The 23,365-nt window shown below is 35.0% G+C and overlaps 1 protein-coding gene across 9 annotated transcripts in view; it reads left to right on the forward strand.

Moving 5' to 3' along the window:
- The window catches only part of LOC119074139 (homeobox protein Meis3-like), a 36,490-nt gene that overhangs the window by 1,750 nt on the left and 11,375 nt on the right, over nucleotides 1-23,365 (forward strand). The window contains exon 1 of one of the 9 annotated variants that reach the window (XM_037180135.1): nucleotides 12,373-12,383. The exons of the other annotated variants lie outside the window; for them this stretch is intronic. The gene's annotated coding sequence lies outside the window, so the exon portion shown is untranslated. Of the gene's footprint in view, nucleotides 1-12,372; nucleotides 12,384-23,365 lie in introns of those variants that run through there. 9 annotated transcript variants of the gene reach the window in all.

Consider the following 23,365-nt stretch of genomic DNA (forward strand, 5'->3'; position numbering starts at 1 on the left):
TAGTGATTCTTTTACGAATTCGGTTTCTTCTTCGTTAAACTATCGAATGGGCGTAATCGATATCGATTCTTCTATCAGAATGCTTATTTAACTGACGCTACTGTGTGCTAATGCTCAACATATTATTCGATTCCTAAGACAGGGCATAAGTCGTCTAAGGTCAATTTCGTCACTGATAAGGGAAGTGCAAACGATTAAAAAAAAACGACTTGAAAATTCTCTCCCGTAAGGAAAATACCTTCATCTGATTGGCTCAAACTCTTGCCTGTAAGGCAAACGGCGTTGTTTGATTGCTCTCTGCACTTACGTTATTGCAATTATTCCTTTGTCACACATTTCGTTTATATTTAACGTTACAATATACGAGTGTGGTGAAGGCAATTTGAGATCCATGCTTCAAGGGCAATATAATACTTTTAAACAGTTCAAAGTTTAATGAAATCTGTCATTTGTGGTCACATTTCATCACATCACATCGTCATATTGCTGATCTATGTCCTACACAGGCTTTACATATGAATTCATTATCTATTTTCTGTAACCCCATTTCAAACTAAATCTGCCGCTGTACTGTTTTAATCGCTGAAACAGATATGCATATGTCACGATACCGACTAATCGTACAAATTAAATAATTTCTTTTTGTCAAATAGGTTGATTGATGGCAATGACAAATTCTTTTTCACTCAATTCCAACCAATTTAGTGTCTAATCATTTCATGATGTTATTTATTTATATATGTCGAAATGAAGAAGATCTGTAGTTCAGGGCCGGAGCTATGAACGCTGCTAAATTCACGCCGTAAGTGCGGTCGATATTCAAAATCTTTCTAACGAAATTCTTTCTAACGTTGCGTCATTTTTATACAAGGAAACGTTGAAATGTATTTTTCAGTTCACTTTTTCATTGATTCGTTCACTTGACATTTACATTTAAGGCACACTTACGGCGTGAATAAATATGCCCGCCCAGGTATTCAAGAAGTCCCTTTTGCAGTACCAGATTTTTTCCAAAATAAGTAACAGATTGACTGGCCTTGCCTGTTTGGGAGAAAAGACTTCTTCGACTCACAGATTTGCTAAAATAAATTAATTATAAACAGCGTCGAGTATAGTAAATTTGTTCTGGTTCCTGTTTACAACGCGTTGTACTGCAAATAGAAAATTCTATTGTCACATTTGCGGACATAGGAATCTTCGGTTGGCCTGTGGAGGCGGCACATTTTTTTTTCAGTACTTCCTTCAATCCTTGCGATCTAATCTATAATTTCTGGTAAAATGACTTCACTCTGGTTAAATCCATGAAATGGAATAGCAGTGAGGTTGGTTCACAAAAATAGAGCGTTGACCAGAGTAATTTTATGACGAAATGTACCAGAGTTGAATTATACAAAAATCTATTACACTTTAGCTTTAGTTTACTAGTCTCTTATATATCTCATTCGCTGCTGATGATCCAAACAAAGTTGTAACCTCAAAAGGAGGCACATCTTAAGCAGCTAAAGCTGCTTAACCATCATCCTAGGCTTTCTTCATGAGTTAGATAAATCGTTTGTGAAAAACTTTAATGCAGACACTCTTGCATTACTGACCCAGTGCAGAAACTACAGTTTGCATAATCTGTTTAAATTAATCCTTCAATACTTATAATCTACTTTTGGGTAGGACCTTTGGCGATTTTACATAAAAATAAAATCCAATCCATCATCACGGCGACGCTAATCATCTCAGTAGGTAAATTATTTGTATTGAAATCAGCAATAATTATCATTAGATCTAGTGTGTCACCCACCCGCGTTTCTTTCTTTGGATAACCGCTCCATAATTTAGAGTCCTAACCATTAACGACGTTTTCCATAGTGACTCCGTTGAAGATTGAAAATGAAAGAGAAAATGGACACACGAAGGCCATGATTCTTTCTTTTAAAAAATTGACTGAAAATTCTTAATCTTCGGAAAATTGGTTCAAGAAGTTTTACACTAATAGCCGATGCGATTCCTTCGCCATGTAACGGGGTAACGTGGATATTTATTTCCGTTCGAACGTCGCAAAAGATTATTTAAAATTTAGATCAATCCACGAAACCATCTATTTGTTCCAAATTTTTAAAGGAAAAACTGTTTTCCTATAACAATTCGTAAAAGGATGAATTCAGTTGAACCAAAGCAAATATTTCACTTTAAAAATATTGAAAGTGTAGTAAAATAGATGGTGTCAAACAATTTGCAATCGTCATAGCGATCCCATGTAATCGATGTACAGCAAATTACCGTAAAAATTTGATGTTTTTTACATTAGATTTAAAAATTAGAAATTTTAATTTTGTGTACGTCAACTTAAACGTATTGAATGGCAAAAGAGTAAAGCAATCAATCAGTATCCCGTTGCATGTGAACTTATGAACTTTTTCGAATTTTAGCGCTCACAAAAAACAAACGACACCTTTTGATCTAGTACGTTCAGTACTGCCATTTTGACGTATTGAGAAAGCGAAATGAAAAACATTGTTGATGTTTACAAAATGGTTCGTTGTATTAATGGAATTCTGTAAGTAAGAGTTGGAATCAAAACTCAAATATTTTAATATAAAATATTTAGTGTTTGATGACGAAATGTTGTGGAATTGATAGGCCTTATCTTTAAGCAGGTAATTTAATTCATAAACATGCATCGGAAGATGCACTGATTGAAATTTTCGAATTCTTTTAGGAAAATGATCCAGCATCAACTGTTTACATTAGATTAGATCAGATTATTGACGGTCCAAACTTTGGGAAATAGATTTTTGTCTTAGAATCGATGCGTTATGATGATATTGTTGTATAAAAAATCCAAGTGACATAAAGATCTCTACTGTAAAATGAAATTTTGGTGCCGCACATTGAGACTCTTGGAACATCGTGTGACTTAAAATCTCAAATCGGTCTACTGACCTCGGCCATCAAAAATTTGTTCTGGGACCCCCCTCAACTTTCTTGTGTGAACCTTTTCTCCGAAGAAACCAAAACTCTACGACGCCATCTTGTCGCCGTACCAACGTCGAAGTTGTTGCTATGTTTTGGCACATTTTTCGACATTTCTCAAAAACGCTTCCGACGATTTTTTTGATATGCACATCAATCGATAGGTATTTCCAGTGGCTATCGATTGATGTACATATCAAAAAAATCCATCGACAAATTTTGGAGAAAATCGAGAAAAACTGTCAGAAAAAGCAGTCTTTTGCTATTTGCGGCAGCTCACAGGCTTCTGGCGGCTCTCAAATGTGTTCTATTGGAAGCGCCGACCTCAAAAACCCTTTAGACGCAACTATCACGCCAATCCACTGATTTTACGCGAAATGACAGCTATTTTAACTTTCAAAAATTCCGACTTTGAAGCCACCTAGCGGCCAAGCGACGCATAACAAAAAAGTTTGACCCACATTTCCTGAATCAGCATCAAAAGCACTACCGAAATCAATGATAAAATCATTAGGTCCGACGTACGGCCTCAGTCCTAACCTAGGTCCGAACTCGACTTTTTCTCATCTCTCCAACCTAAAAAACACTCCTACCTACTTTTTAGATTTTTAAAAAGGACGATGCCCTTCGGGCATTGTTTTTTAGATTGTTGGAAAGTCATGTATTAAGAGCGCAGCGCTTCGCGCTGCGCGCTCAACAAGCAATTTTCTAGGAAAAAGCAAAGATCACAAGTTGTCATCTCATTTTTCAATGTATTTCCATATACGCCTAAAGTGCCCATAGTCCCAGGCAAATGTTAGCTTTTTACAGAGAAACGATGAAATGATATTCTGAACTCTTGACCAACTCCTCTTTATATGAAAGCCGTTCCCCTCACAAAATTAATCAGAAACGAAAAGAATTTGAGAGATTCAGATTGTTGTGCATGTTCGTATGGTGTTCGCAGACTGTTATATTTCTCGTTCACTTCGAAATTTTTAATATATTACAATTCGTTACCGTAAAGTATAGTTTCGACTTAGAAAGAGCACTCCGTTTAGCATCCGTCTACATGACAGTTGTAAAATAGAACAAAGGAACTGTCACGCAAACGGAGTGGAAATTGAATTTATTTCAATTTTTTACTCCGTTTGCGTGACAGTTCCTTTGTTCTATTTTAGAACTGTCATGTAAACGGAGGCTAAACGGAGTACTCTTTTTAAGTGGAAACTATACTTAAGGCAGAGAGTTGCTAATATGACGACTGGGTCGTTTCTATCCGTCGAAACGACCCAGTCGTCATTTTAGCATCTCTCTGCCATAAAGAAGTATAATCTATTTTCTAAGCGATATGCGTAAGTTATGTTTGAGTATCTTCACTGCTACAACCCTGATGCAGTTGTCCTAACAGTAAAGCCGAAATTAAGAGTTGAAATTTAAAATAGTTTCAAAGTTCTGTTATGATGATCAAAGATACGATTTCGGATATTCTTCCCACTGAGACATTGTGGCTTTGGCTGGTGTAAATTATAATCAGTTTTTATCCGGTAATGTAACTTGTTATAAGCTGAACTCTTATGGAAATGGATACGGACGGAAATGCACACACAGAAGTGGAGTTGAATCGATGAAAGTTTTTCTTCCCCTTTTGTTTCGGTTCTGCTATATGTTGAGCATAATTTTCTCATGTTCCTTGTTAACGAAAATATTACTTTTATGACTCGTCAAATTTGCATATACGCGATTCGATTATCGTCAAACATGGCTATTATGAATGCTAAGTTAAAAATGAAATAATAAACAACACCAAAAGAGAAGAAGAAAAAAAAACGTCTTCCATAAAGTACGGTAAACAAACTTTCGATTACAAACATTTTAACACCCAACGTCGTTCTATTTGATTAAAATATAATACTCAAATGACTCAAATGGATCTAATGCTCTTCGGCTGGCTGGTAAAATGATATAGATGAATATAATTCTGTAAAGCAAACATACGTTTTGAGCTAATATTTATCAAGATAAGAACACGATAATGGCTACATTAACTTCATTAACTTGTTCACATTGAATGAATAAACTTGATATTACTAAAACGAAAACTGATTAGATAACATTTTATTGAAAATTTATATTCGGGCTGTCTAAGAAGGTACGGACACATAGCAGAGTTGTTGTTTTTTGTATTCTGTTTTTATGAAAAACGGTGTTTTTATGGATTGTTTTAACAAGTAGCTGGAAGGTAGTTTACGATAAAATTAACTGATAAGATTTCTATTGATAAATGAATTTTAATTCGGCTGCCAGCGTAGTATCGAGACAAATGCGAAACACATTTAACGTTTACATAGTAAAATATAGAGCGCTGGCTGGTGTAGCTTTCCAATTCTAAAATTGGAAAAGCTTTTAGCAAATGATGTCTTGGCTTTGTGTGTTGTTTCAATGGCGAACGATATTTACAGTAAATACTTAAAACGGATACCGGAGATATAATAAAATGTTGATCTTTGGTAATATAGAACATTGTTGAACGACGCAAGTTATACAAACTTTCTGGTGAATTTAATTTATCTTTTGTCTGCGACAATTGGCCACATTGCGAAAAATGTTTTCCAGTCAGTGAATGTTAATTTGGCCCGTATCGTATTGGAGATGGATTCATGCTCTGATTTAGATTCTACTCAACAGCAAAGGCAAACATTTCCCTATCTAAAGAATGTCGGATGCTCTGAGGCATATAATGATAATGATAATCATAGTCACACTGTTGTCAGTACACAAAGGAGAAGTTAGTGAGAAGGGATGGTTTCGGTTAGAGATGTTGTGTAAGTATAATTTCCTTAAATTGAAAAATCAATCATGGCTTCAATCGTAAGAGAAGATTAATGACTTAAGTGCCGGTCGTTTGCTTTGTTGAATTTTAGTTATTTCCGCTTTTAGCTTGCATTAAGACACTGCGTCTACCATCGAGTAGTTAGTTTTGAGTGGTGTTATGATTGGTTTATCTTACTACTTTATTGCTTTATAGAAGTGAAATCTTGAGTGAAATATTTACTCGTTAAGTTACTATCATAATAATTTGTATGGACTAGGTGCACGTTTAATCGCATTAACAGTAATTTCGTGATAAAATTACAATTGACATGCACGACGATCGACTAATTTCCCTTTTAATGCAAACGCCGAAACAGATTATTTCGGTCAATTTGACAGAGTCGCAAATAATTTCAACCAAAATTACGGAACTGACGGACTTTAAGATAATTGCAATCGTAGTAACAGCAATACTTGAGATTCAATTTTTACTAAATTTATGCAACCACCTGCAATTCTTAGATATCGAGTAAATTGCGGGGACATTGTCGCAGTGAAGGCAACGACTCATCTTCACTTTAATCATATATTCGTACAACAACTTTTCCGTTTCTTTGTCCGTTTAATTAGCCCTAGGACCATCGAACCCAACTGTTTCACTTTTTTAGTTATTATTATTTGTAACTCCATAACGTCTCCCCATGTCTTTGTTTTATTTGTGAAAAATTAAATTACGATAGACCGGGAGCCGGTGTGGATTTCGGTCGCTCAAAGTGATGATGGTTTCGGTGATGTTTGTCCGACGTCGTAAAAAACGATAAATTTAAACTTGTTGTTGATCAATTGAAACCGTTACGTCTGGTGGTCAATGAGACCATTGCATATCACACTGCTTGTAATATATGACACGACGTTCGTTTCATTTGTGCATAGCTGTGTAGCGCTGGTGTCTCGACATTTCATCCCTGTGTTCCCCCTAAGGCTATGCTATGAAATTATATCAAATACTGTTTCACTAACCAAAAGTGTTTGTTGGGAAGCTTTATTTTTGCTAACAATGCTTGTGTATACCTCAGAATACCATACCACCAGGTTTCTTCTGAATCTGAGTAGAGCAAAACCGAAGGTGATTTAGAATGCTTATATGTCATTTACCGCTAACCGGGACTGATAGAGTTGTTCAAACTCTTAACGATATTAGATGCAGATTACGTATCAAAGTTTCTTGAAATTTCTTGAATTTCTCGAAGTTTCTCGAATTTCTTGAATTTTGTGGAATTTCTTGAAATATCTCTAATTCGAGAAAATCAAGAAACTTTGAGAAATTCAAGAAATATTTCTCGAAGTTTCTTGAATTTCTCGAAGTTTCTTGAATTTCTGGAAGTTTCTTGAATTTCTCAAAGTTTCTTAATTTTCTCGATTTTCTCTAAAAGTTTCTAAAAAGTAGGCCCTGGTATTTAGTAGCACATAAAGGATGAAGTATATGTTCATTCGTTCCAATTGATAGTCATACACTAGACGTTGGAGCACTCAAAGAACTAAGAACAGAACTGCCAAAAGTAATCTTCTTCGTCCTAGGTAGCGATGAAACCCTATCACACATAAGATCAAACCAAGTTGAAGAAGCAATGATGGCCGCATGATAGACTAATGTCCGCACATGCTCTCGGTCTGTGAGAACTGAAGTTCAGTTTATTCCTTTTTTTTTGTGGTACGTTTACACATGCAGTTTTAAATATTGTTCATTTTACTTTCCAAAAATTTGGTGCTACCAAATTTTATGCTTTTCATGCTTTGTTCCATCTGCTCTCTGTTTATCTTTTAATTTTCTTTATAGACTATGGTGTGCCTAGTCGTGTACATTTATTTTTCCATCAAAACAACCCCCTCTTTATTTATGTAATATGCTCAACCGAACAGCAACAGAAAAGTGCCACAGTTTTTGTTCGGTTTTTTTTTTGTTTTGTTTTGAAGAGTAAAGGAGCCAAAAGAAATCTCATGAATTTTCCATTATTATGTGTATAATTGAATTTAATAAGTAATTCTATACTCGTATTTATACCAAAGACACAACGTGTACGCCGTGCACACAGCTACTATATGTTTGTTTGGCTTTTTTTTTTCTTCTTTTTTGGTGTGATATAGCGACTCAAAATGTAGATAATAAAAATGTACACACATCGAATACTTACATCTATATATAGATAGATAGATAGATTCGACTTAAGGTGTACAACCGAGCATAATATGTTCGACGATATACGTATATACTATGCTTGTTTTTGAATGGATAAAAGCTCTGTCGAATCGGTCCTTTTTATAATGCATTTATGTACATGAATACACAACCGAATCCAAATTAATATTTATTTATACATAAATAAATTACATAAATATGTATGCAATACATGCATATATTTATAAATCTGTGGCGTGAGTGTGTATATATTTTCTCTATATTAAGGTAACATTTGGATTTTATTGCAATTTCTTTTACATGCCGCCGCGCAAGAGAGATACCATTCTCTGTGTATTGTTATACATATACAACTCTAAAATACACAATGCGCTGTCTATCCACAAAATCTTTTCCATATCCATATCATCCTTACTTATCCTTGGTGCGCTATGTTGTGCGGTGTGTATTATATAGAATGGTATTGTACCGAATGGGTATATCTATATATATTCGGTTACATACATAACAACGCGTTCGCTACATGCTACAATGTAATACATTATACAAAACTGTTATATTCTGCAAGATATTTTGGATGTGAAGTGAAACAAGTTGGTGAAAAGTAGAAGGCATAGTAACATTGTTGACTATAGATGCACCGTAGACTGTAAATAATGTACAAGTTAGTCGAATTGAATCACAACGAAATGTGACACTAAATTCGGTTGCCTGATGATTGGTCTAACCCATAATGTTTGTTTTAAGGAAAATCTGCTATCAAAAATGAAATCAGCTCATTCATATAGTAACGATACAAACAGCTGATCATTTTCGGATCAACAGACAGATGATCCCAACGAAATTGGTATCATAAATATTTGATTGACTTTCGTTTTCGTTCGAAAAATGTTGGTTTCTGTGGAGAAAAGTCAACTTCGAGCTATAATACACCTTCAAAACAACAAAATTTCCAATCAAAACAGATTTTTTCATTAAAGTGGTCATAAAACGTGAAAAATCGATTGGGACAGTAATGACGCAATTTATGTCCTCAAGCAGAGACACATTTCACATGCTTCTGCACCGAAAACGGTTCTTTTCATCATTGAAGCATTTCTCCGGCATGTAAAACATTCTACGTAACTCAAACGAAAAACGTTTTCGGGTGGTTATTGACCAATTGACCTCGACTTCGCCTCGGATTCACTTGACTTTTCAACTCTTTTCAACAACATATTGTGATTCTCCCCTTTATTAATAGACTGTGTACTAATATATGAAGAGGTCGTTTAAAATTTCTGCCCATTCTACCCATTGAATGAACGTTTACTGTTGGAACGAACGTATTGGAATTTTTGAAATATTTTTCAACAATTTTGCAGTTTTAAAGCTTGGCCAGATCTATCGATTCTTACTCTTATTGTTATGCCGGAACAACCATTTTATCGTTGACGGTTCACGACTTCGATGACTATTTTTAGTTGTAGTTGAACAGCTGATTTGACGATATGTCGCCGTGTGGTAGTGCTATGCTATTTGCGTACTCACCCACATTTGGTGTATTTTGTGTAGATCAAGTGGACAAATGCTACCAAGCTCAATATACCATAGTTTACGAATTTTATCTGTACCAACACATATGGTGAAGAAAGTTCCAATAGTCCTTCTGCCTAACCGTGCTTTCATTATTCTCAAAATGTGACTACACACCAGTCTTATATTGTTCTTGTTATATCGACTATATTAGCTACTACTTCTTCTTGTACTAAAATATATAATACACAAAAACAAGACGAAGTAAAAAAAAAACACATTTTAACCATGCAGCATGTGCTTTTAATATGATTTTTTTTCGTCAAAATTTGATTTAATACTTTTATTTATTTTCCACTCACAACATATTATATTGTTCCCTTTGCTCGCTTGCGCTGCTGTTGTTGTTGTTTTCATTCGAAAACATTACTGTGGAACATTTATAGCGGGAGAGAGAAAATGTCTCAATTTTCATGATTTTACATTGGAAGCTTTGCAAATGTCTTTACAATTGGTAAACTGACGAACGTTGTGACTCTTATACAAGCTCGAGTTGATGAAATTACTATTCATATATATCTGACCTATTTGTGGTCCAATGTACGCGACAGCACAACCTCCATGCACCTCCATGAATTGTGAAACGGTTAGAAATACTTAGACAGTTCGTTATTTACCTCTATTCCGTTTTCAACTCCGTTCATTTTACCTGAAACTTTACAATCACTAATTTTAATTCAATTTTATTTCAACAAGCCCCATTTGCAGAGCGCTCAATATACTCATTAATTCTGGGGTATATGGCACAACGTGCCTTTCTCTCTCGGTAATATACCAAATAAGTTTTCCACCTTTCCTGCCTCGACTTTAAGTCCACGTATCAATTTATGATTTCATTGTAATTTTAAATAAAACTTATTTGCCGCACGATTATATCATATACACATTGCACAAAACAGAATTCAGCTCCTTGAGTATTAAACCCTGATATCATCTCGACAAAGTTTTGCCAAGACTATAAGTTCAATATGATGGTCTTGTGTGTTGGGTATACAATGTGTAGTACTATGTATATATAGCTCTTTTGCATTGAACTTGCCTCTATAATTTCAACAACAAAACTTACCTTCCATAGATTAAAAAGACTCAAGACCTGTGTGTTTGCTGATACAACAATATAACTACCGTGACGACCGGCAACGGTGTTTAAATTTAATATTTTTCTTTTACTTTTATTTAAATAAAATTTACATGCGGCTTATTAGAAGTTTTGATTGCTTGCTTGCATCTTACAGTATAATGATGGCAAGTAATATTTGGAAATATTGCCATGCATACGAATGTGTACTTAGAGATTTTGGGATGAAGGTTCCGCTTATCTGGCTCCTTTTGTTAGGTGAAGCTGCGCTTTAAACTGTGGCACGATGTGTGGTACTGAAGTTTTTTGTTCACCGAGGGGAAAAAAATTGGAAATTTCATTTCGAGGCCAGAGCATAGTCCGAGAAAATGAAATTTTATATTTTTCCCGTGGTCCACACAACATTTTTCACAACAAGGGTGCCGAAGTTTCAGCTGAGGTGAGAAAATGACCTGCGTTTTGAAAAATCTTTTCTGCAACTGCGCTGCGAAAAGTGAACTTTTTCATGCATACTTTGAATAGCATAATGGGGGTTTTGTTTCACTTGTTGCGAAAAGTCTTTTCGCAACGAGTGGCGAAAAGTCTTTTCGCAACTAGTGGTGAAAAGTGAAAGAAATGAAAAATCCATTCAAGACAAACGCAGTCCTTTGCACACAAAATATCCGACTTCTTTGAAACATGTCCAACGTTTTTACGCTTCAAAAATGCATGTAGAGTCGCGTACTTGCGGATATATCCACATTCCGATTTAAGAATATCGTCGCCTTCAATTTCGAATACAAGCTCCACAATGTAGAGGGCTTCATGGCTTTGCTTTTCTCGTTAAAATAACATTGCAAAACCTTCTCGCACAGAGTCTGTTTTCTTACTCTCGCACCATTCAACAAATGTTTTGTACGCGGTCTCGTATAATTCTTTCGATTTCGTGGGTGTAATGGCTGACGCAGGTTCCGCAGCACCGTTTTCAATATCGGAACAAAATTCGTCACTGGAAACTAAAGTTTACCATGAATATCATTCGAGCGAAACCTGAAACAAAATATAGCAACCCAAAAACTGATCTGATTTTGTCAGTTTGGTTCAAAAAAATATTCGTGTCCCTGTTATATTTTGCGTTTGTGTAGTTTATCCAAACTGAAACCTGAAACACATAAAAAACCCTGAACCAAGCGAGTTGTTTTTGACGGTTACACTGTTCTCTACATGTGATATTCAAAATTAAGCATTTCAAACGCGCCGGCGCACACATTTTTCCTGACATGTCATGGTTCTTGATGCGTTTAGGTTAGTTGTTTGCAGCACCCAATAAAATGACAGCGACGAAATGTGAGTAATTTTTCTAAATTTATTTTTACATCAAATAAGTGATAATTGACAACAAAAACAGTGGTACTGCAAACAGCTCAAATGACAGCAGTCGCACAATAGTTCTAAATAAGGATTTCTTTGCGGCGTCAGTCGATGAACAGATGTTTTACGGACGAACAGATCCACATTTTTGAAGTGAGCTTTCGGATCTCCATTGGTTTGTTGCTTTACATGGCTTCGGCAAAAATTTTATTTCATACGGCTTTACCAATGAAATTTTTCCAAATTGAATAAAATTTTGTGTTTTTTTTGTATATAAAATTGTGTTATCTCTTACCCGCAAAGTATACTCAACGAAAATCAAGAACAACACGAACAAATCGAACAAAACGAAGAAATCGAACAAAACGTAAAAGAAGTTGTAAAATCTATGGCTGGACCGGTATATAGTTTTCTACTAATTCGAATGTTAACACTTCTGTGAAGCTAAAGGTGAAGTTAGTTTCAATCTATTCAATCATCAAGTTTTCTTACTGATTTCATCCAAACGAGTTTTGTACCACATCTTAAGGCACATTTTGGCGCGTATCGTTTCTCCTTTTAGTGCACATTGTTTCGTGGAGATAATGCCGGAGGCTGACGAAAAGTCACGTTCCACAGCAACGGATGAACTCTGAACGGGTAAAATGTCTCTGGCCATTCTAGTCAAGCCAGGAAACTCACTTTCCTGAGAGCGCCAAAAGTCCAGCAGATCGATTTTTGACGATGACAATGGGAATTGGAGATATTTTTGAATTTCTTTAGTAGCTTTACTGACTTTGGCTCGCTTATACATGTGTGAGTAAAAATCATCCTCCAGTTCTTCTTGCTCGGTCGGATCAATATTTTCAGGTGGAGTAGCGTAATCCCGTTCAAAAATTTCGGTAATTCGTTTTTGAATTTCTTTGATGTTTCTGTATTTGTGCTCCTTAAAATAATTCAATTTTAAGGCTGGGTTCAGGAAAACAGCAATGTACGGAAGTAACGAATTTTCTATGTCCAATTTCTCGTCGTATTTTTGAAGTTTTTGCAATCCGTTTGTTGCAGCATCTGCCAATTGTCCTAGATTATCGCGTATAAAAGACTTTAGGGAATCTATCAGCCAGTTTAACGTTGGGAGATATGCTGATATAGTCGGGTGGCGCTCCATACTAACTAGCTTTGTGGATCGGTCGAATTTCTGCAGCAGTGTGAACAATTTATTCATTTCAGTCCATTCACCTTCGGTGATTATAAATTGCCGAAGTGATTTCACGCTCGAGCATAAAGCTAGTAGTGGTTTCTTTAATTTGGAAGCTCGTTCGAGCATTTCGAAGGTTGAGTTCCACCGGGTCGAAACATCTATTATCGGTACCAAGCAGGCACTAATTTTGAGAAAATTTTTTGAGAAAATTGAAAAAATTGAGAAAATTTGGGAAAATTGAAAAAATTTGAAAAAATTGAGAAAATTTGAAAAAATTGAGAAAATTTGAAAAAATTAGGAAAAATTGAAAAATTGAACAAACGCAAAATTTATAACTTTATTTTGAATTACAAAAACCAAAACATTCATAAAAATTGAATTTTTCGCGAATTAGGTCTATCGTAATGTTTTGCTTCCAGAAAATGATGGAAACGCTAAAACTTCGAAAAATCCATTAAAACGTAAAATTCATATGTCCCTGAAGTTAGCGCAAGATTTCTATCTCAACTTTTTAGCCCAGTACGAAGTACAAAGGGGCTTATAGGATTACGGTGCCGTGTGTAATTGATGGAATTCGAAGCATACGGTAAGGGCAAAATTTTGTGTGTAGTTGAAATAGTGAGGCTAAGTTCGTAGATGGGCATATTCGGGTCGGCCCTTCGTGAATTAGGGCCGCCTAACTGTTTTAAGGTCTTTTCGTGATATATACGGCAAAATAAACGATGAAACGGCAAAAGATAGGCATTGTCGATACTGATCCAGCAAACTAAAGTTTATTAAAATTGGATGAGTGGACCGGGAGTTAGCACACTAGAAGTGAAAGGCTATATGGCCCAAAGTGTATTTTGCATATAACTCGAGTAAATTTCATCCAATTTTCTTAATTTTTGTTTTATTTGTAAGGTAATCGAACACCGAACTTTACATTTGAAAGGAACGTTGTACAGGGCTTCGTAATTGGGCTATGCCGAATTTCTAAGATGTACACGTTTCACAATAATTTTACTTTAACTACGTTTACGGGCCCAATAGGCTTACGGTCAATATAGGGTGACAGACACACTAGGGTTACGTAACACAATAGATATACGGGTTCATACGGTTCATACGGGACTCAGTCGCAGCAAATGCTACGACTGTTCTGATGGCTCGTTTCTTATTTATATGAACTTATTTTGATAAGTTTGTCCAACATTTTAGTCTCTGGTTCTCCGTATCTTGATATATCAAGATTTTCGGTTATCAAGTTATAGCTCGTTCTATAGCTTTGGTTGTAATGTGTATATAAATGTCATGTGATATCAGGGGGTGGTCAAAACACTTTTGTTTAATTGCAACAGATGAAATGCATGAAAATCAATTTTTTTTAAGTGTTCCTCCGAACCGATTGGTTGGATCTGCCAAGGTTCTGAAAGAACAGGTTAAGACACTTCTGAGTTGATGACGAGGGCGGTGACACACAAATTTTAATAGATGCTTTTTATTGAATAGACTCATTACCGATTGTTTGAAATGTCAACTTTATAAAAACTTCTTTTCTTCTTCAAGTTGACATTTCAAACAATCTGTAATGAGTCTGTTCAATAAAAAGCATCTATTTGTCGAAATGTGTGTGTCACCGCCTTCGTGGGTGTCTTAACCTGTTCTTTCAGAACCTTGGGATCTGCACCCGTCGGTTATGGAGTAGAAATATCCTTCATACGCTTTACGGTGACATAATGTAAAAAAGGACTATTTTAAAATAGGATGTGGTTCCGATTTACTCTCTTATTCCAGTGGTTAAGGTCAACTTTTTTTCAAGGTTTTGAGGTCAGCTACCATTACCAATGGTCGTCCCATCAAAACAATAATGCTGTATTTGAAAGTTGACCGCGCTTTAACTGATGGTTGCTCAAGTTATTGCTAAAAAAGTGTTTTGACCTCGGTTTTGACCATCCCCTGACATCACATGACATTTAGAAAAATTACACCCCAAGTGGATATATCATATAAAATATACCTGTTTGCTTGAATTGAACGACGAATCGAAAGAGCTATAACTCAATAATATCGGAGTGAACTTGCTTTGTAATTTTGCAGTGAATTTACTTGTAACAAATTAATCTTACGGAAGCGAAAAATGTTGATAAATCAATATCCAGCATACCATAGCCGAAAATGTTGGTATACCAAGAAATTTTTTGTGGGGTCTCCCATATCAATATTTTTTTGCTATGATATATCAAGATTTAAAAAAAAGTTGAGATAGAAATCTTGTACTAACTTCAGGGACATAAATTCGTTCGACCCGGGTAACGAACAAAAAATTTAAAAAGTAATTCATATGCAACACCTTACTTTATGACCACTTAATTTGCTAAATGAAGATTATTTTTTTCAAAGAATGTTTGCTAATCTTATTTTTTAGACTTATTAATATATTTTTCTGCTTTTAATGCTAAATTGAACTTACAAAATATAATTTAAGAAAATTTGAAAAATTTAAGAAAATTTGAAAAAATTGAGAAAATTTGAAAAAGTTGAGAAAATTTGAGAAAATTGAGAAAATTTGGGAAAATTGAAAAAATTTGAAAAAATTGAAAAAATTTGAAAAAATTGAAAAAATTAGGAAAACATTTTCTCAAAATTAGTGCCTGGTACCAAGTACTTCACACTACAAAGATCACACATCTTTCGTAGCTGCTTTCTTTTCAGATCAGATTTTCTAATTTTCTTCACGAGCTTCCGAAGTTTAGCAACAGTAAACGCACTCGACGATTGGTTTTCGAAATCGCGATCATCATCACCTTCGTCTTCAGCAGTCAAATCAACATCTTCGTAGTCATTTTCCTTTAGAATTGAGGACATTTTATAAATGTATTTCTATAGCGTTCAACCTAATAACACAAACCTCATCGGGAAAATTAATTTCATCCTCAACTGTATCAGTAGCAATGGTTAACGAAATACTTAGAGAGCTCATAATATCTTGCACTGCCAAATTAAGTATGTGAGCCATACATCTAATACGGTTACCAGATGGAGAGATAATGGTTTGAAGGTCGATTCCATGGATTTCCAAGAGCTCCATGAAAGTATGATTAGACTCGACATTATCTAATGTTATGCCCATAACTTTCGATAGGGGAATTGCATAACGCTCCAGGCAAGCTACGAACGTTCCTTTTAAGTCGAAACCTTTGTGCCCGTCAACTTCGATGAAATCCAGCAACAATGATTCGTACTTCCATTCGGCGTTTATGAAATGACCTCTGATTGAGACGAAAGACAAGACATTCTTTGAGGTCCATCCATCTATGGTAAACGAAAGTTTTCCCGGTAGTTTTTCGAAACGCAACTTGTTTATTTCAAGCTCATGTAGAAATGCCTGCATCATATCTCTTCGGATTGTTTTATCAGACACAGATGTTGCTTCTGGGTTCAATGTTTCCAACATTAACAAAAATGATTGGTCTTGAACTTCAGTAAATGGTTGATCTCGTATAACTACCCAACGTAACAAGGCCTCACGAAATTTTTCTTGACAGAACACCTAGAAAACTTCAGTTTGAACATTCTGTAAATCATCAAAATGGAGAAACCTACAAAATTTTCCTCGACTCTTTTCCCAACGTTCTGAACATATCTATCGGGATGTTTTTGCAAATGGATTCTTAAATTGCCAGTACCGGCGTTAGACTTTCCAGCTACTTTGTATTTACTTAAAAGGAAACAACAGTAAAATTAAGAAAAAAAACTCTTGGGAAAGCTTACGCTGGACAATAATTGCACTGAGCTCATTCCGTTTGCACATCATTTTCAAGCAATGATACAATAGAAAAATGAGGCCATACGTCACTTCTTTTCTTCTTTTTAGAATTGTTACCGGTAACGACGGTTTCTTTGTCGTTCGCAGGATCTTTCGAAGAGCTATCGAATTGTTCACCTTCCATTGCTTTGGAACTCTCAGAAGTGGTGAAAATTTGATAGTGATTCTATAATCAACTACCTAGCCAACTATGTTTTCACGACACTTTTTCAGAGTAATAATTCGGATTGATAATCAGGTTGTTTAGAGTTTGATCATATTAGCTTTTATTTCTGGATATGTTTACTCAGGTTGTGTCTAATCGAATTGAATTGAAACAAATACGAATAATATAACAGTAAAATAACAGATTAACCTGACCCATGGTAAACTTTACTGGAAACACTAATTTTTCTTTTACCAACACGACACAGATGATGCGTACAACTCGACTTCTAAGACTTATTTAAACGAAATGCCTTGCAGTAGTTTTATGATCATAGCCCTCTTTGATTGAATGATTGAAAAAGTTGCAAGTGTTTTTTGTTGCAGAAATATTTTCTTGTGGAGTTGTTGCTGTGTTTTCATTGCAAAGACGAGTGTTAAGTGCAAATTTACCTTATATTATCTAAAATTAGTATACGCGAATGAATATATCTTAAAATCATTTGGAGACTCAATATGACACTTATATGATAGGAACAATTTTGTGTAGAATTTGCATTTCAAAAGTTCACTTTTCGCTCTTGTTGCAGGAAACGTTGCATGAAACACGTTGCGAAAAGTGGTTGTTTTCGTCACACGATGTGATTAGACTCACATCTAGTGACGAAAACAACCACTTTTCGCAACTTGTTGCATAAATAACTATTACTTCATTTGTTTAACCATTCATTTTACTACAACTGTTATTATGTAAACGATAACCTTGATTTCAACGACTGGCAGTAACTATTTTTATGATATCATTTTCATAGAATTTCGCAGTTTTCCATAATTTTCCCAAGAAATCATGGAATATTTTAGGAGAAACTTTCTCCAACATTTTTCTACATTTTTTCAGCATTTTTTCAGAAATTTTTCTGTGTGTTTCGATGGAACATAAAGCAAATATTGGAAAATGTGGAAAAATCTTGGAAATATCGTCTGACGTATGTCCTATGAAATTCTGTTCGCTTTAAACAACTTGATGTAAATTGTAATGATTAATTGGATATTTTGTGTGGTATGTGTGGTATGATGGTTAAATGTTTCTTAATTGTGTCCCTTCTTTCGCGCACATTTGACGAATTTTCGGAAACCTTTCTGTAACTATCGAATTTGTTACTTATTTTGACGGAAGTTTGATATGTTGTCGTTGTTGGTAGCAGATAAATTAGCACCCGTAAACAGTTACATTAAACGGATATCTACACAACCAACACAACTGTCTTAAAAATTTTATTCTGATTCGATTATTTTCTGTTTCCTGAATCCACAAAATCCGGCCAAAACAGTAGTACTCATACTCGATTTATATGAATGACGAGTGCACAATGTCCGCGGTATTTTAGGTAAATCCAAAATTGGTTGAAAAGGAGAAACCTTTCTGTGTGTAACGTAACACGTTTAAGATTAAGGCACAAGAATTCAGTCTGCGAGAAGTGACACCAATGTTGAGTTGGATCCATTCGATCCCAATCTTTTGTGTCGAATATCTACGGATTTACATGAATCCACTAAATCTACGTTCATGTGAATAATTCTACACACGGAGAAACACAATCGTTGTTCGATTACATTTTTGCACGACGCTGTAAACGTTGAGCATACAATGCAAACTGAAATATGATTTTTTTTCCACAATCCAATCATAAACTCTGACGTCTGGTTCAAAATAAAATTTTGTTTTCACACAAACTATAAAAGATTTCCGATCCCAATATATTTGTATGTACACACATGTATCCCCATGTTCAGCTTTGCCGATATAAAAGGGATCCAGTTAAGTTTTGGCTTCAGTGCTTTCGATTAAGTTATAAATGTTAAAAAGCGAAACAAAACACCATCACAACACCATATTAAAAGTTATGCACGAAATTGCTGACTGGAAAGTCAATGCAAATATATGATATATATACTACACACAACGAACAATAGGCATTCTTTGCCGCTGGCAATTATATATACCCGAACAAATTAATGGAGATGGAGAAGTTTTTCGTTGTTCTTTTTTCCACATCGAAAAAAGTCGGAAAATTTCTCTTTTCGGTCTTTAAAAATCGCATTTCACAAAAGAGAGTGTATCATCATAAACATTGATTTTTATTCGAATTTACTTAATAGGATGATGAGTTAAATGCGAAGCCTCAGGACGGTAAATAAAGGGCACAGACTTCACCCAAATTATAGATCCAAATTTTCGTCCTTCACTGTTTTATGTTAAGTAGTGGTAAACATTAACGGTTTGAGTGCCCCCCATAGCAACCGTTTCTATAGCAACAACAACGTCTGTGAAAAATACGTACCGTTTTCATTTAATTTCAGAAGCGGCAAGCGTATTGCCATGCAATGCTTATAAATCTGTTACTTCAATTACCGCTTGGTGTTCGATGAAAGTCTGTTACTTCTTTTGTTTAACCGTACATTTTCCTATATAATAGAGTGATACATTGAGCATATCGTTTATTTTGTTGTGGCTTTCGATAATAGATGACTAGTTACTTCTAAACATTCGATGAGCACACATCTAATGGAGGTTGAAATACACATATAGAAGAAAGAACATCATGGGATGTACCAACGGTTCAAAATTGGATTTGAAATAAAAATGTCCACAAATGCATCATCCTGGCAAGTTGAAGGTTGTGAGTTCGCGTAGCATCCGTATCAATTTTTTGTATTTCAAATCCAATTCGATTCTAAGCTGAAAATTCAATGAGCAGCTTCTTAGTAATTCGATCTGCTTTGGTGAACTTTTCGTCATCGTCACAATGTCGCACCAATGCAGATCGAGTTCGAAATCATAACTCCACGGGAGTTTCATTTTAATTATTTGTTAAATTTTCCAAAAGGAACAATTTAATTCCTAAGTTCTTCAAAGAGTCAATGGTCCTACTTCACATCATTACTATGGCCTATTACGACTGAGAAGTGTGTTATGCGTGCCTTTTGACAAATGACTATAAAACGGTGAGTCAGCAAACTGCTTAAAGCACTTGTGTAACTCAATGAATGAAGTTACAAAGGACTCAAACTGAATCCCTGAATCACACAACACCGTCAAACACATGCATCGACTGAATACCATTCAAAGAACGAAAGGTGCTACAAAATTACCAACAAATCCAAACAACTCTGACTATTTTATACGAGTCTTATCATCACTTTTTATATTTATTTCTCCTTCTTCTTTTTGTTGTTTTTTTGTTGTTGTTGTTGTTACAAAACTTCTATCAAAATCGAGAAGCGCTAAAACACTCTTCATCTCTCGCAAAATATATTCAAAAACATTTCCATTTTTGTATCGATTTTTTTTGGCTGGCACAAAGTCGTCTCGAGACAACTAAAACTTTATCTTTTTTAAAGTTTTGCGGAATGAATGGCTTTTGTGTTTTTATTGCCTACAGCTATTAAATTGAGCGTTGAATTTATGTGTTGTGACAATTTACAACTTTATTAACTTATCGTTTCTGCCAATTTTTTTTTTTGTATTCGGTTGAATCGGTAGATGTTTTCGAATTGCATCTGCAGCGGAATGCGATTATGTCGAGACACGCTGAATAGATTTTGCAAATTCTATTTTTATGGTACACAATTTGATGGTTTTCCGGTGCAATTTTTTTATATTTTTTTTAAAAAAACCTTTTTGCTTTTCTGTTCTGTAAATGGCCTTGTTGGTTGTATAGTGCATAAGTTTGCATTTGCATACAGTTAACTTCATCGACAACATTTAATACGTAAAATGTAAATTTGTTGAAGATTTAAAGCGCAAATCTATCCAATTAACTGGGAAAGGAAATAACAAATAACATTTTCAGTCTTTTATCAACGACAAAAACAAAATTTTAAAATGCAAGCAAAGCAACAGTTCCATGTCACTGCTTAAAGCGAACATCGTCAAGCATCCAATTATAAATTCAAATTATATTAGTCGTACATTGCACTAAAGGTTTCACAGTAACATTCTGCTCTCACACACAAACATACACAAATTTCCAGTCAGTTTAAGAAGATCTCCCCGAAAGTGCTACACAAATTGCTAGTTGCATGTATGAAAATGTAACACAAAAATGTGGCTGATGGACAAAATCAATAATTATTTACCAGCAATTTAAATAAGGCTACACCGAATTTTGTGTGGTAATCGACAGCATATATACCCCGTCAAGGAGTCAATTAAATATCAATCAATAGCTGCGGAATGGCTGCATAAAATTATATTGTATTGTAGGTATACGCAATATGGTGAACAATGTGTCTTGGCGAATTGGTTGTTATAATATTGAAACAATAACACTGACCAAGAACGAAAAACTGATCCAAAATTTGGGTAATTGACTATCGTAGTCAGTGAATGTGTCTCATCCGAACGATTCGTTTTATGCAAGCAAGCGAATTATACATAAAAATCGAAGACGTTCGACCAATTAAACCAATTAAGTGTACGATCCGAAATATTCTGCTAATGAACAATAAATAAGTACTTCTTCGGAAGGCATTGTATTTGGGAATTCATTATGTAAATTCTGTTTAAATTACTCCTTGTTGAAGACGAACGTTTTGAAAGTGTTTACGGGCGTATTCCTTTGGATACATCACATCCGAACGTGTATAGGTAGACATTTGTCTACAACATCATCGGTAGAATTTCTGAAGAAAAAAAAAACGGAACAATGCACAATCCAATTAAAATCAAACAAAAACGAAGACGTAAAGCAGTGGAAGAACCTTCAATTTTTATTATCGTCTCGTCATCTTTAAAATTGCCATTAACTTTAGTCTTGTGTTTGAAGTATCCACTCGTCGCTTTTCGTCATTTTCTCAATTCAATTCTGCATAATGAAAGAGCATTTTCGAGCATAAAACTAATATTTAAATTTTATTCATATGACACAAAACGCTCCGGTTTCTCGTCTGTTCTGTTCGATTTCTTCTTTTCTCTTTTTTTTTAACTAATCCAATTATAACTTTTGATGTCATCACCTCACCACCCTCTCCACCACTCGCCTCCCAAAACGATTGTTTGGATCGCCATAATCATTTTGAAAACTTAAATCGATCAATTATCATCGATATATTTGAAGAAAATTAAATTAGTTGCCGCCTCGTTTATATTCGATAAATTCTCCATGTACGAAGGAATTACTTACATAATCCGGAAAATGTGTTATGAGTTGGGTACATATTTAAGCAGATGTATGCTGCTGCGTATCATGAACCGAAGCGATAGCGGAGGTTCGTGACGCTAGTCGACTCCCTAAGAAAAGAAAACAACCAACGGGAGACTAAGGAACCTATATATAGGCGAACATTTTAACTTTTCCATACTGAACCAAATAAAAAAAAAAATTATGTTCAAACGAAAGTGCTCGTCAATACGAGTTCAACGAGCTATAGATCATTAAAACGGTGGTCCACATCCGGAGAAAACACCACTTGAAAACCACTTGAAATGAAGCATCTTCACACATTTTCAGCACATTCTCCATATTCGAGTTAATAGAAATGTTTCATGTGAGTTTGATATACGTATCGAACCACTACATCTGTTTGCGAAAACTGCGCTCGCACTTTTGCTAAAACTTATATTAATTCAATCTTAACACTTTTTCATCGGCAAATCAATAAATTTTATTGAAGTTTTTTACTTAATTTCTGTAAATTTAATTAAAACATTTTCATGCAAAAAACCAAAAAACACACTTAAAACACACTTATATGAAAGCCATTATTTTCATTCATATGACAAAAATACGACAGCTACATTTCTATTATAATGATTGTGTAGTAGATCAGGTTGCAGCACCCTGGCAACACTGTTTGGTTGTCAGGAAAATAGTTTGTCTCCGTAGAAAAATGTGAATAACTTAGTAAATTAAATGTTTGATTTGTAAACTGTGTCGTCAAAACGTGCATTAACGTTGTTACTGCTGGAATTACATGGAGGTTTTGGGATTACGACCAGTTACATCGATTAAATTAATACGGAAGAGCTGTGAGGTTCAACATAACCTCAAAAGTGATCAACAAACGAATGAACTGATAAGATACTGCAAACACGGATGGTTGATGTCAGCTCAATGAGCCCACCGTTGAACATGAAATAAATGTTCAGTCAATAGACATCACTTGGTTACCGGACCCCGAAACGTAAAGGCATCCCGGTAGATTTAACAGGAAATCTTACCAACACGCAACGTCATTGTGGTGCTGTATGACAACATCAATATCATTGGCAAT

This window comes from Bradysia coprophila, unplaced genomic scaffold, assembly GCF_014529535.1.
Source record: "Bradysia coprophila strain Holo2 unplaced genomic scaffold, BU_Bcop_v1 contig_138, whole genome shotgun sequence".
Taxonomy (NCBI): domain Eukaryota; kingdom Metazoa; phylum Arthropoda; class Insecta; order Diptera; family Sciaridae; genus Bradysia; species Bradysia coprophila.